The sequence below is a fragment of the Passer domesticus genome, chromosome 2 (assembly GCF_036417665.1).
Source record: "Passer domesticus isolate bPasDom1 chromosome 2, bPasDom1.hap1, whole genome shotgun sequence".
NCBI lineage: Eukaryota > Metazoa > Chordata > Aves > Passeriformes > Passeridae > Passer > Passer domesticus.
The window spans coordinates 112,436,447-112,449,123 of record NC_087475.1 but is presented as its reverse complement, the minus strand read 5'-3'; positions in this window follow the sequence as shown (position 1 = coordinate 112,449,123).

Here is a 12,677-nt window from a genome sequence, read left to right as displayed (position 1 = left end):
TGTTGTATTTTTTGTTAAGGTTTAATAAACCTTTTAAAATTTTAAAGTGAAGGTGTTTCTCACAGCGTGAAGCTCCCTTTTATTTCAGATGCAGTGCTGTTGTGTAGGTTGGTGGGGGACATGCACATTGTCTTGGTTGTCTCTGTCTGCATACGCATGCCTGGAGATCTGGGCAGGTGTTCACTGGCTCTGCATGTTTGTTTGCAGCACTGTAAACCTCTGACAGGGTTTTGCCAGCTCATCAGTGCATTAGGACCAAAGTCAGCCTTGGCTTCACCAGCCAGGCTAAGACCTCCCCTGGGCCACCCAGCTGGGGAGCTCCCACAGGCACCAGGGATCCAAGAAAACATCCCAGGGACCACCGCAAACCTCCCACCTTCTCCCCTGCGTTTACAGAAAAGATCTCATCTGAGTGATCTCCCTCAGAGAAGAGGTTTTCCTTCTGCATTGTATGTTTTATCAACCTTTCTTTTTTTACATCTGCAACAATGGCCATGAATTTTTACCCCAAAACATTGAAGTGCTGGCTCCGTTCTCCCAGACAGCATCAATTCTGTCCCGCTCTCCTGGATCTGTTTATCAAAATCATCTGAAAGCTATGACCTTTTATACCATGTGCCAAACAGGTTTGTGAATTCTGCTACACATTTGCAGGCTCCAGCTTTTGCTTCTCTGCAATGGGTTTGCTCTCTGTAGCACACCAGCTCCTCTGAGTCAGAGTTACTTCAGAACTTCAGCATACTGGGAGATTCAAGATGAAAACATCTACGGATGTGAAAAATGTGGTTTGTTAAATATCTCAATAAGTATACTTTGCTCATGTTGTTGCAGTAAGGTTGTAATAAGACTAACCAATTTAATACCAAAGAAATGCATGAACAGAAAGCAAAATTTCCAGCTGCTGAGATGCTCCAAGACATCACTGCCTCTGTAAGTATCATTATCTTGAACTGATGTTAGTTCAGTTGCTTTCTAGAAATTGCATTAAAAAGGAAGAAAAAAAATAAAAGAAAAATAAGATAAAAGAAAGAAGACAAGAAGAAAAGAACTGGCAGTTTTCAATCACTTGCAAAAGATTAGAGGTTGCCCATGTGCTCATCTCACACCTAAAATAGGTTCTGTCATGTCAACAGGATGCCCAACTCTAAGTATAAATTATATTTCCCAAGACCAAACAAAGTTTAATATTTATGCTCCGTTTCCTCCTTCTCCGATTATAGCTTGTTCTTTAAAAAAAAACAAACACGAGGAACAAGAGGTTTGCTCTGGCCCCATTTTCTATTCCTTTGGTGTTGAGGGAAGTTTGATGCTGGGAATATGGTGATGTTTCACATGCTGGGATTTTGCCTTGTCTTGGTGCTGATGCCGGTGGTGAGCAGAAGAGAGAGGTTTTCTGGTGTGATTCCTGTCCCATATCAGTCTCATCATATGGTGCCTGCAGCTCTCAGATACTGTGTCTTCAGCTGAACTCAAATAAGAAGCTGCTCTTGGCATCTCTCTTGACTAGGCTTGGCTCAGTCCCCTGTCATCCCAGCCAAAATCTTTCTCAGGTCCACTTCACCTTGGGCCATGAACATTGGCATTGCAAGATGCAGACAGCTTCAGGAGCAGCTGCAAAAGAAACATACCTTAAGTAGCTCCAAATCAGCTACCAGTGACCCACATAGCTGTGAAATTCATCCCAAAAGCGGGGTAAAAGACATACGTCCAGTTCTCCTGGGACACTTCACCCTCGCCCAGCCAAATACGACCAGCTATGAAGCAGTCAGCTTCATTGCACCCATATTACAAATCAGTGATTGGAAGGATGAGCACAGTCCTGGGCTTAGTCCTGGTTCACCTTGTCACTCTTAGGTGACAGGGTCCCCAGGCACTGCTTGATGCCCTGGTAGGCAATGACAAAAAATTGAGCAAGAAGGCAAAGTTCTCAGTGCTCAAGACATTTGTGAAGTGCTTTGGAATGTTGTTCATCACTTGGAGAGACAGATATTGTGGACACTCCTGGTGTAAGGTGGTATTACTGCAGGATAAAGATGACATGGCTTTGGTGATAAGGGTCTTCTGCAGACTGAGAGACCAGAGAAGATAATACAAGTAAGTTGTGATGGAAACATCTCCCCAGATGTGAAGGTTGCTGGGACATGCAGCAGTGAGGCAATAAGGGAGAAGGGAGAGGAAAAAGACATGGGCAAAACTTCCAGACAAGTAAGCCCACATCACAGGAGTTTCAAAGTCTCAGAATTTTTGGAGGGTTGAAATGGGGCAAATGGAATTTGCATGAGAGGACAAAACTCCAGGGTCTCCAGGGTCCTCTGGTTTTATTTTTGATCCTCTGTGGACCTCCAGCATACACCACTGCCCTGCAAGACTCTGACATATGGCTTGCAAGCAGAGTTGCCAAGTGAATGTCTCAAGATGGCAATAAGGACAGAGAGCTCCTGCCTCGCTTGTACTTGCCTGCCAACTAGGATGGTTGGAAGCATCTTGTATCCAACCCAGATTTCAGCTTTTTCTGTCCACTACTGTGTGTGCACTACTTTTTTTGCCCCCTGCTATCTCCAGGGACATCTTCTTTCCTGTGTTTGAACATCCCAAAGCTTAATCTGCAGGTTCGGGAAACTGTGCTCCACGGGACAAACCTGGTTTATCTTGAAATGCACTCAACTGAGACTGATGTGGTTTCTATTGCAAATATTTCTCATAACTGTACTCTACCACTGCAATAGCAGGGGGATCTGTGAATCAGGTGGTGCCAAACAAGCAGCAGAACAGTTTCCTCTGTTGTCTGTGCTAATGGGGTTAAAGATCATGTTTTACTCTAAACCTCCAGCTCCCTTTAAAGTGTGAAATGTCATCCATTGTTCCTTCTCTTGGTTTCCTTTTAGGTGGGGGAATGAATGTTATTCATGTCTGGCAGTTTAAGTCCCTGGTATTGATTCATACCTTATGAAAATTAGTTTAAACTGCCAAACACCATTGAAATAATCAACTTTCCCTTTTTGTTGCCCCTCCTTTCCACCTTTTTATTTTTGCTATGTGATGTCTTACTGGAGGGACGCTAATAAAAGGATTACTGTCATAAGGCCTTGAAGCTGCTGATGACACAGATAATTTTCAGATCATGCAGAAAAGGATTTCACCACCATTGGCTGAGAGTGTGATTTTGCTCCTTTTATGTCATTTTTTGTTAGGCAAGCACTGAAAAGAAAATAAATTTTCAGTCATAATCCTAGGGAGAGAAGAAATTGGTTAGAAATGCTCTATTTTTGTCATGTTCCTTAAACCCTTTGATCCTTCCCATAACAATCCCTTGTTCCATGACTATGTAATTTTTTTTAATAGCTTACAGGTGTGTTATTTCCAAAATGCCTCTGCTTCCTGCACAGTATGTTAGGTTTTTTTTAATAATATAACTTCCACCCACAATGACATATTTTGGAATTTTTTTTTCCATGAAGGAAAATGATTGAAATCCTGACTTAAACCCTGAGCATGGTCCTTGCTGTGCAGACAGTCTGTCATGCCAGCCCCTGTGTACTGCTTTGGGCAGAACATACTGCAGGAGGAGAAAAGTATCTGCACCATCTACTGATGTCTTGGAGTGGCTACTGTCTCGGTTTACAAGATGGGTGTGTGTTAGGGAAAGCAGAAAAGCCTCCCTTGGAATGGAGAATATAAATCTCCTCCCTCCGAATTACAATAATTTTAGCATTAAGGGGCTCTCAAGCAAAAATATGGGAACAGGAATAACAGTTTTTTATTAGTATGTGTAAAAAAGCAAACAGACAACCACAACTGTGGCATTAGTAACAAACAGAACCCAAACCCGGTCGCGGCCGCGGCGCGTTCCCCTGCGGTGCAGTTCCGCTCACGGCCCCCAGGGGCGCTGCTGCTCCCGGTGGGCGGGGCAGGGGCGGTGATCCCTCCGCGCCTGCAGGGGGCGCTGTGGCGCGGGCAGCGCGTGGCAATGGCGGCCGGGCCCGGGCGGGAAGGGCTGGAGGAGAGGCCTTGATCCACAAACCCTGGGGCAGCCGGTCCTGGTGCTGGAGGAGAGGCCTTGATCCACAAACCCTGGGGCAGCCGGTCCTGGTGCTGGAGGAGAGGCCTTGATCCACAAACCCTGGGGCAGCCGGTCCCGGTGCTGGAGGAGAGGCCTTGATCCACAAACCCTGGGGCAGCCGGTCCCGGTGCTGGAGGAGAGGCCTTGATCCACAAACCCTGGGGCAGCCGGTCCCAGTGCTGGAGGAGAGGCCTTGATCCACAAACCCTGGGGCAGTGATCCCGGTGCCCCCAACAGCTCTTGGGAGCAGCAGGCAAAGAAAGAGTGGGGCAATGGCCTGGCTCCGAGCAGGGCAGGGAGAGGTGAAGTTCAGGATTCCCAGGCAGCACGAGCAGACAGGGGTTGGTGTCTCAGGGCTGAGCTCCAGCAGTGCTGGTGAATTGTCCCTGCAGTAAGCAACAGCCTGGTTGTCCTTCTCTGATGCCGGAAAGCAAGAGAACACTGCCCCTGTGAGAAACGACCTCTCACTTCTCAAAGTTTTAAAAGGTTTACTAAAACCTTAACAAAAATTGCAACAAAAGGACTAAATAAGGAGAAACAGGCCAGGGAACCTCTCTCGTGGCTGCCTACCACATGGGGGCTCATCTTCAAGATGGATGCTTCGCCTTTTACACCCTGTGGGGTCAGGTGTTGTCACACCATGCCCTCCCAGCACAAGATTTTTTACACGCCTTCTCTCTGCCTGTCCTAGATAACCGAGGCTGTCTGATGGCAACAACACAGAGGGGGGAAAAGGAGACTATGGAGAGAACAGGGGACATCTGAACAACAAACCACAATAACATAACTATACATCAATAAAGCTTCTCTTAATATCCACACAATATTCATCCCTTAATTGTGAGAGCCAATCATCCCATTATCCATCTATAACACCCCCACCCTGTCTTCTTTTTTACCTGCCCCCATTCTCACGGTATCTCCTCCCACTCTCCCCCCCTAGAAAAACTCCCAAAAAAACCAAAGGAGTTTCCCCTCCCTGCCATCAATGCTTACTAGCAACTCAGTGGGAACAAAATTCCACAGATAACAGGGAAAGAACAGAAAAAACCCAACCCTCAACAACTACCTAGAACAGAGGCTGGACAAGATTAAGAGAATGAAATGTAGGTATTTATTAAAGGCACACTTTTGGGTGTAAATAAGTACATCTTTGGTCGTCAAAAGCCTCCGAGAGAGAGAGAGAGAGAGAGAGAGAGAGAGGCTACACCCAAAATGGACGACGGTCACACATTTTTCATACAATTATAAGTTTGGTCCATTTACATATCAGGTTAATGCTCCAATTACAGCTTCAGGTAAAGAAGTCACATGCCCTGCATTTGCTTCCTTCCCTAACTCAATTTTGTTTATACTTTTCAGGGCCTGAGGCTGTAGGCTGTCCTTGAATTTCAGGCCTAGAGGGATTGTTTGGTCTGACCAAAATGTGAAGACAGTTAAATAACATTTTATACAGAGTTTAGAGTTATGCACTAATGCAGTATAGGATTTGAAAAATATAAAGGCCAAACTCCTAAGGCATCATAAAAACCCCTTTGGGACCAAAGAATGAAGCTAGGGATACACTGGGAGACATAGGGGAATGCTGGAGTTAGTTCAATGGACTGGGAAAGCAGACACAGGGCAACAAACTGAAGGAAACAGTCCTGCTCATCTATTTGATTCTTCCAAACATTCAAACCTAATTTGCTGCTGAACATCTTGTTCTCAGAGGTGGGATGCACTCAACAAAAATTTCAGGGCCAGGGCACAGGCAACTTTTCCACTAGGAAGTTCAGTGCACTGGAATGGTAAAATATGGGCAACACAGAAGCATAGATAATTATGCTCAAATATGTATCACCAGCTCCCTGACAGGTAGAAGTGGCGGCAGCAAGTTTGAAGAGCTGAGTAAACTCCTGGTCTCCTTTTTCTAATAGAAAATTGTAACCCCAGAATGTTGTCATAGGTGAAAAAGATGTGATATCTCTGATCAAATATAGACATGCACAAGGTTAGTGTCTGTCAAAGGACACTGATTCTGATAACCTCCACAGCTCATGGAGGGAAATGGAAGCTCCTCTTGCTTGTGATTCATCTCATTCTCCAGCAGATGAGTCACCCCACAAGGAGCTCAAACTTTCTCCTGTGAACAAGGGAGTGGTGAATGACTAACACAGATTCAAAATTAAGGGAAAGTAGTCCCTCTTGTCATCAGGAAACAGAGAATTTGGGGATATTGTTGTTGTTGTTGTTGTTGTTGTTGTTGTTGTTGTTGTTGTTGTTGTTGTTGTTGTAGGTGTAGGTGTACCTCTTGCTGGTGTAAATCCCAGCTTTTCAGCCCAGGTTGGATATATCAATTCTTCAAGATAATTTCCAGGTTTCCTTGAGAGAAGCCAGTTGATGAGGGTATCTCTGGATGTGTTACAAATGTTATAAGTGATTCTGCCATTCTGTTGTTGCTTTGAGGATCTGACATTCATCATCCCACTGAGCAAAGCCCTGAACAGGATTCCTCTGTGAAGAGCCTCAGTACCCCTATAAAGCAGGTCCTCATATAGAAATGTAAAGGTCTTTGTTAAGAAATTGGGATGCAGCTTCTGGGGTGACATTGTACACCCCTTTTCCTCCTCAGGTCAAAGGCACTGTGTTTCAGACAGTTATCCTTACAGATTCGTAGCCCATCTGGAAGGTCTGTCTGTGCCATATTACAAGCATCTCCTGGATGAAGGGGTGTGCTTCTTTGGAACTGCTCTCTGGCATCAAGATTACTGTATTTTTATTCTCTCCATATCATGAGTGAAAAAAAGAGAAGCTCTTCTTTTCTCATTGGACATTTTCAAAAGTTCTCTCTTGGTGATAGCACACTTCACAACTTAATGGATGAAATCAGCTGTTCTCAGGACTCAGGACTATGAGAATGGACAAACCTATCCATGCTAGGTTTGGATCTCAGTCATTTCAGCTCTCAGGTAAGACATTCTTGATAAGGGACCAGTCCTTTTACCATACATAAGTGAATATCCACTTACGCAAATTAAAAGTGAGTAGACATACAGCTCCCACCTCCATAGCTCTCCCTTTCTCCACACCTGCACATGCCAACACCCATGCCAACCATGAAAGAGGTTTTAGCCACAGCACTGAGGAAGTTTCTCACCTTTCACTTGTGACATTTCTTGGGGTTAACCCATGATGAACTACTCTTAGCTCGAACCATTTCATCCTTGAAAAATGCAGAGACTTTCTAAACAAAACAAAAAATAGCCCTGAAACTGTGTCCTATAGTTGTTGTAAGGGTTGAGATTCAGGATAAAAACTTTTTAGAAGGGCCTGTTGCACTAGGACAGAGGGTAATGATTTTAAGTTAAAAGATGGATGATTTCATTTAGATATTTAGAAAACATTTTTGGTGAAGGTGCTGAAACACTGGCACAGGTTGCCCAGAGAAGCTGTGGTTGTCACATCCCTGGAAGTGTTCAAGGCCAGGCTGGACAGGGCTCTGAGCAGCCTGGTCTAGTCCTTGCTTAGTTCAGGGGGAGTGAACTAGATGACTTTGGTGCCTTTCAAACCAAACTATTCTATGATTCTATAATAAGAAAGTCATTGGAGATGATTAAAGAAAACAGTGGTGATATTTTCTGGCCACTGAATTATTTGCTCATTAGCATTTGCAGGGAACACACAGGACAACTGATTTTCATATTCTTCGCCTGCCCTCTCGTGGTGAATGGGTGCTGATTAAGTGTATGCATGCATATCCATTTCTATCCACACATATGAATGTATATGTACATATATACGTGTGCAGTGACATATACAGCAGAAAACACTTTAGTCAGATTTGTACCTTGTGTTTGATGTTACAGAAGTGAGCAGTAGTTAATTGTTCCATTGGCAGTAGCTGGTCTTTTTAATGCTGAAGATTTTCCTGTGATTGGCTAAATTTTAGTTCAGATAAAATATTTTAGCATGAAAATAATAAGACGATATGATTTTATTTTTTTCCAGCTTGGAGAGACTAGGGAGGCCTCCATGTGTTCCTTCCTCTCTATGAACTCTGCTGAAACTGGGTGAGCTGTACAAAATCAAGAGCAAAATGTTTTTCTAGGACCAGTTCTTGTGTCAAATACAGGGCGGCATAAAAGCAGCTGCCGCAGCATGGACATGCCTTTTCCTACACAATGCCAGTATGGGATAGCAGAGGGACACAGAAGGTGACAGTTTGGAGAAGATATACTCGTTCACCTTTGGTGTGGTTTATTTACAAGTAATTTTAAACTCATTTCCCCTTGTAGCTGCAAAGAGCAGCCAGGTAGCTTGTCACACCTCCTAGAAATGTGTCTGGATGTGAGGTGCTGAGGGTAAATGTGTTCAACACTGCATCTCCTGTGACTTACATAAACATCAGAGGTATTGCCTGAACGTGGTGTTCAGCCTTTTCTCTTCAGATGACCTATTACAGAAGGACAACAAAGGTGACATTCATATAGATGGGCCTTGTCCAGAGGAAAGTGAACAAGAGCAACTTCTCAACAGCACCTTGATTCACCACTCAGTGAATTTATTATCATTCTGACTACATATTTATGTAGGATTTTATTTTGAAGCAGTGTACAGGGAGCAGCACACTGTGTCTCTGGACTTTCATAGCCTTAGGCAACATGGAGATTATGTCCAAAGTCCCAAGCTCCCCAGGGACATAGTCACAACACAAAGCCTGCCAGAGTTGGAGAAGTGTTTGGACAACACTCTCAGGCACATGGTGGAGTTCTTGGGATGGTCCTGTGCAGGGCTAGGAGAAGGACTTGATGACCCATGTGGCTCCCTTCCAACTCAGGATATTCTGTGATTCTAATCTATGATTCCATATTGTCCAAACCCACCAGTTATTGCACATTGTCCAGTGACTGGGGCAGTACTTTTTTGCCTTTCTGTGTGATTCCATCTGAACAGGTCAGTTCAGTTCCCGAATGCTGGATTCACCTGTTAAAATCCTACTACCAGCAGTTGGTCCCTAGCCCAACAATCACCACCCTAAACATGGGTGTGAGGAGGGGGTCATACTTCCCTCTTGTTCTGGCTGTGTAGCAGTCAATCACAGCAACTTCAATGACATCTCTCCATGAATAAACTCTGGCACCTTATTTGGATAATAACCTGCAGTTATTCCCCCCAGCACTTTCTGTGTGATGATGGTGTTCAGGCAGCCAGAGTTACAGATTTTGCCAGGCAGACAATCACTTTCACAGGAGGCGAGCCCACATAAATAGGTTAAACAAAAGCTTTATTTCCATACAGTGTTCTTGGGACATGATGCCAAGATTTCACAGAGAACTTAAAACAAGGATTGGCAAGGAGTGCTGTGCTCCTGTGATGCTTCTTTTTCCGAACAGCCACAAGTCACAAAATGCATGTTTAGAGCCAAGCCTGAACGTCCTTTAAAGTCAGAACTCTTTACATTAACAGTTTCCATGTTTGTTCTTTAGAGCAATACCAAAGTACCAAAGCAGAGTTCACCTGCAAGGGGGTGTACCTCTGTGGAGAAGGACCTTGAGGTCCTGGTGGACAACATGATGTTCTGAGCCAGCAGTGCCCTGGGGGCCAAGGAAGTGCATTGGGGTGCCAGTGGGCCAATGGAGCAATCCCTGTGGGCTTTAGGAAAATAAAGAATTGACACCAGGTCAAGGGAGCTGATCCTGCCCCTTTGCTCAGCCCGGGTGAGGCACCTCTGGAGTGCTGTGTCCAGTTTTGGGCTCCTCTGGACAACAGAGACATAGAGGTCCAGGAGAGGCACCAGAGATGATGAGGGGACCAGAGCATCTCTCTTATGAGGAAAGGCTGAGGGAGCTGGGGCTGCCTCAAGAGGAGATGACTGAGAGGGGACCTCATCAGTGTCCATCAGTGCCTGCAGGGAGGGGTCAGAGCAGGGACCAGGCTCTGCTCAGTGGCGCCCAGCAATGGGACAAGAGGCAGCAGGAAGAAATGGATGCACAGGAAGTTCTACCTGAACATGAAGAACTTCCTTCCTGTGCAGTGATCAAACACTGGAACAAATCACACAGAAAGGGTGTGCAGTCTCCCTCACCTCAGATATTCCAGAATTGTCTGGACACAACCCTATGCCACGTGTTGAGATGACCCTGCTTGAGGAGAAAGGCTGGACCAGATGACCCACTGTGGTGCCTTCCAACCTAGCCCGTTCTGTGATTCGGTGTGTAAGTAAATTCTTCAGCTGGGACAGGGATTGGGGAATGGGAGGCTGGAGAGCAGCTGCAGAAAGGGACCTGGGGTTCCTGGTCCATGGCCAGCTGAACAGGAGTCAGCAGTGCCCTGGCAGCCAGGAGGGACATCCGTGTCCTGGGGACATCAGGCACAGCAGTGCCAGCCAGGCAAGAGGGGGCATTGTCCTGCTCTGCTCTGTGCTGGGGCAGCCTCACCTCCAGTGCTGGTGGCAGTTTTGAGCACCATGAAATAGAACAGACATTGTCATTAGAGAGCATCTGAAGGAGAGCAGCAAGGATGGTGAAGGGCCTTAAGGCTCCCTGTGAGGAGCAGCTGAGGTCTCTTGGTCTGTTCAGCCTGGAGAAGACTGAGGAGAGACCTCATTACAATCTTCAACATCATCATGAAGGAGAGCAGAGGGACAGGTGTCAATCTCCTCCTTCTTGTAACCAGTGACAGGACTCAAGGGAATGGCCTGAAGCTGAGTCACAGGGGGTTTAGTTTGGGAATCAGGAAAAAGTTTATTCACTCAGGGTGGTCAGGCACTGAATAGGCTCCCCAGGGAATAGTCATGACCCCAAGATTGCCAGAGCTCAAGGACTGTTTGTTTGGACAACACTCAGGCACACGGTGGGATTTTTGGGGTGTCCTGTGCAGGGCTGGGAATTGGACTTGAGCAGGTCCCTTCCAACTGAGGATATTCTGTGATTCTATGATGTACAGCACCAGACTCAAAGTTCATGGTTTAATTCATCTGGTACTACAGGAGAAGAAATATTCAATAAACCATGGTTATTAAAGATGTTAATTTCAGTACATCTGCAATCAGATATTATTCTGCAATAATCAGACTTTGCTCCTTGGTGACTGAAGGCCCCAAGGCTGGAGCTTCAGCCCTGCAGAATCAGTTTGCTGCCTTCTCTTCCTGCCCACAGTTTTCTGACTAGAGTGGAGGAAATTTAGTTGGTTTCCTGAAGCATTTCAAGATTTTGAAATGTTATTTCAGTTTAAGCTTTTGAACAAAAAAACAAATAAAGGAGGAAATCAGATGTGGAGGTTGGATCTAAGCAAACTGTCTCCAGGGTTGCTTTGAAATCAGTGACTGTGATAGCCCAGAGGGCAGGCAGCTGAGGTGTCTGGCAAACAAACTTTGAAGACCAGACCATTTTCCACTTGAAAACTGCAGAGCATCTGAAGCTTGGCAAATTTGAACAATAACAAAAAAAGCTTTAACCCTTAATAAATATTGAAGACCAACTGGAATTTCAAGCATTGTATTGTGGCCTTCATTTGGCCATCAGGCCTGTGTGGATATAATATGTCAGAATTAGTCCTTGGCCCTGTATCTGCTCTGACTGAATGAACTCGTGGAAGCTCCTGCTTCTCCCCATGGACTATCCAAGGTACTTGCCATGACCAACTCACATCAGTTCACATGTCCAATCTGGCCACCTTGAGCACTCTTGCCAGGCCCTGCAGCCCCTCATTTTCATGGGACCTGCCTAATCACTGGACTGAGCCCAGTCTCCCAACTTCTCTCTGGCACTGACTTGGAAACAAGAGGTCTAAAGATGAGGAGAGGAAGTCTGTCTGGCTGAAGCTGTGGGCTACAGTGGGGAATGATACCCTATTGTGGCTCTGCTAAGGGAGTAACTATAGATTTTCATTCTGTAGTTGCACTTCCTTAGCCTTGAAAAATTACCCCTTTCATGAAGCCATCTGAAATCTTGTGTGCATGGAGCTGGCTCCTGAAGGTAACTGTCCACAGTTTCAGCACTGTGATTTAACCCAGCCCCCTGTTCTGTTGGGGCTCTGGATTTTCATCTGACAGGGACACTCAGACATGCCATAAGCCAAAAACCTCCTGAGATCATCTCCTGTGGCACAAATGGTCTCAAACACAAATGCATCCAGTGAACAGTTATTTAGTATCACCCTGAAGATGGGTTGATAAACTCTCTTTTTCGGGCTGGGCTTGTTCCTCTTCTGTTCTCTCCATCATATTCACAATCTCTCCCAGACACCCCACACTGAATACAAGGTATACATCTACATTCTTTATCCTGCCTCTCCTGTTGTGGCCTGTTTTCTCACCTCCTCTTTCATTATCTGCATTTTTATGGAGATTAAACCTAAAAAAAGAAATTACCAAACTCCTCTGCATTCCCTGCATCCTCCTCTTTCTATTCTTCTTTCCTGATGAGCAGTGAATGAAGATCTTCTTCATCTACCTCCCTTCATTCTGCCTGTGGTTCCCCTACACACAGCTTTTCCATTGACATCGTGTTATCCCTCCCAGTTCAGCCTCCTCATATTCTCTTCTCTGTGATGCTCTGGTGGTCAAGGGTTTGTGCAGCCCTTCCAATCCTCTCCTGGCAGGCCCCCTGCTTTTCTGTGCTGCCAGAATTTTCCA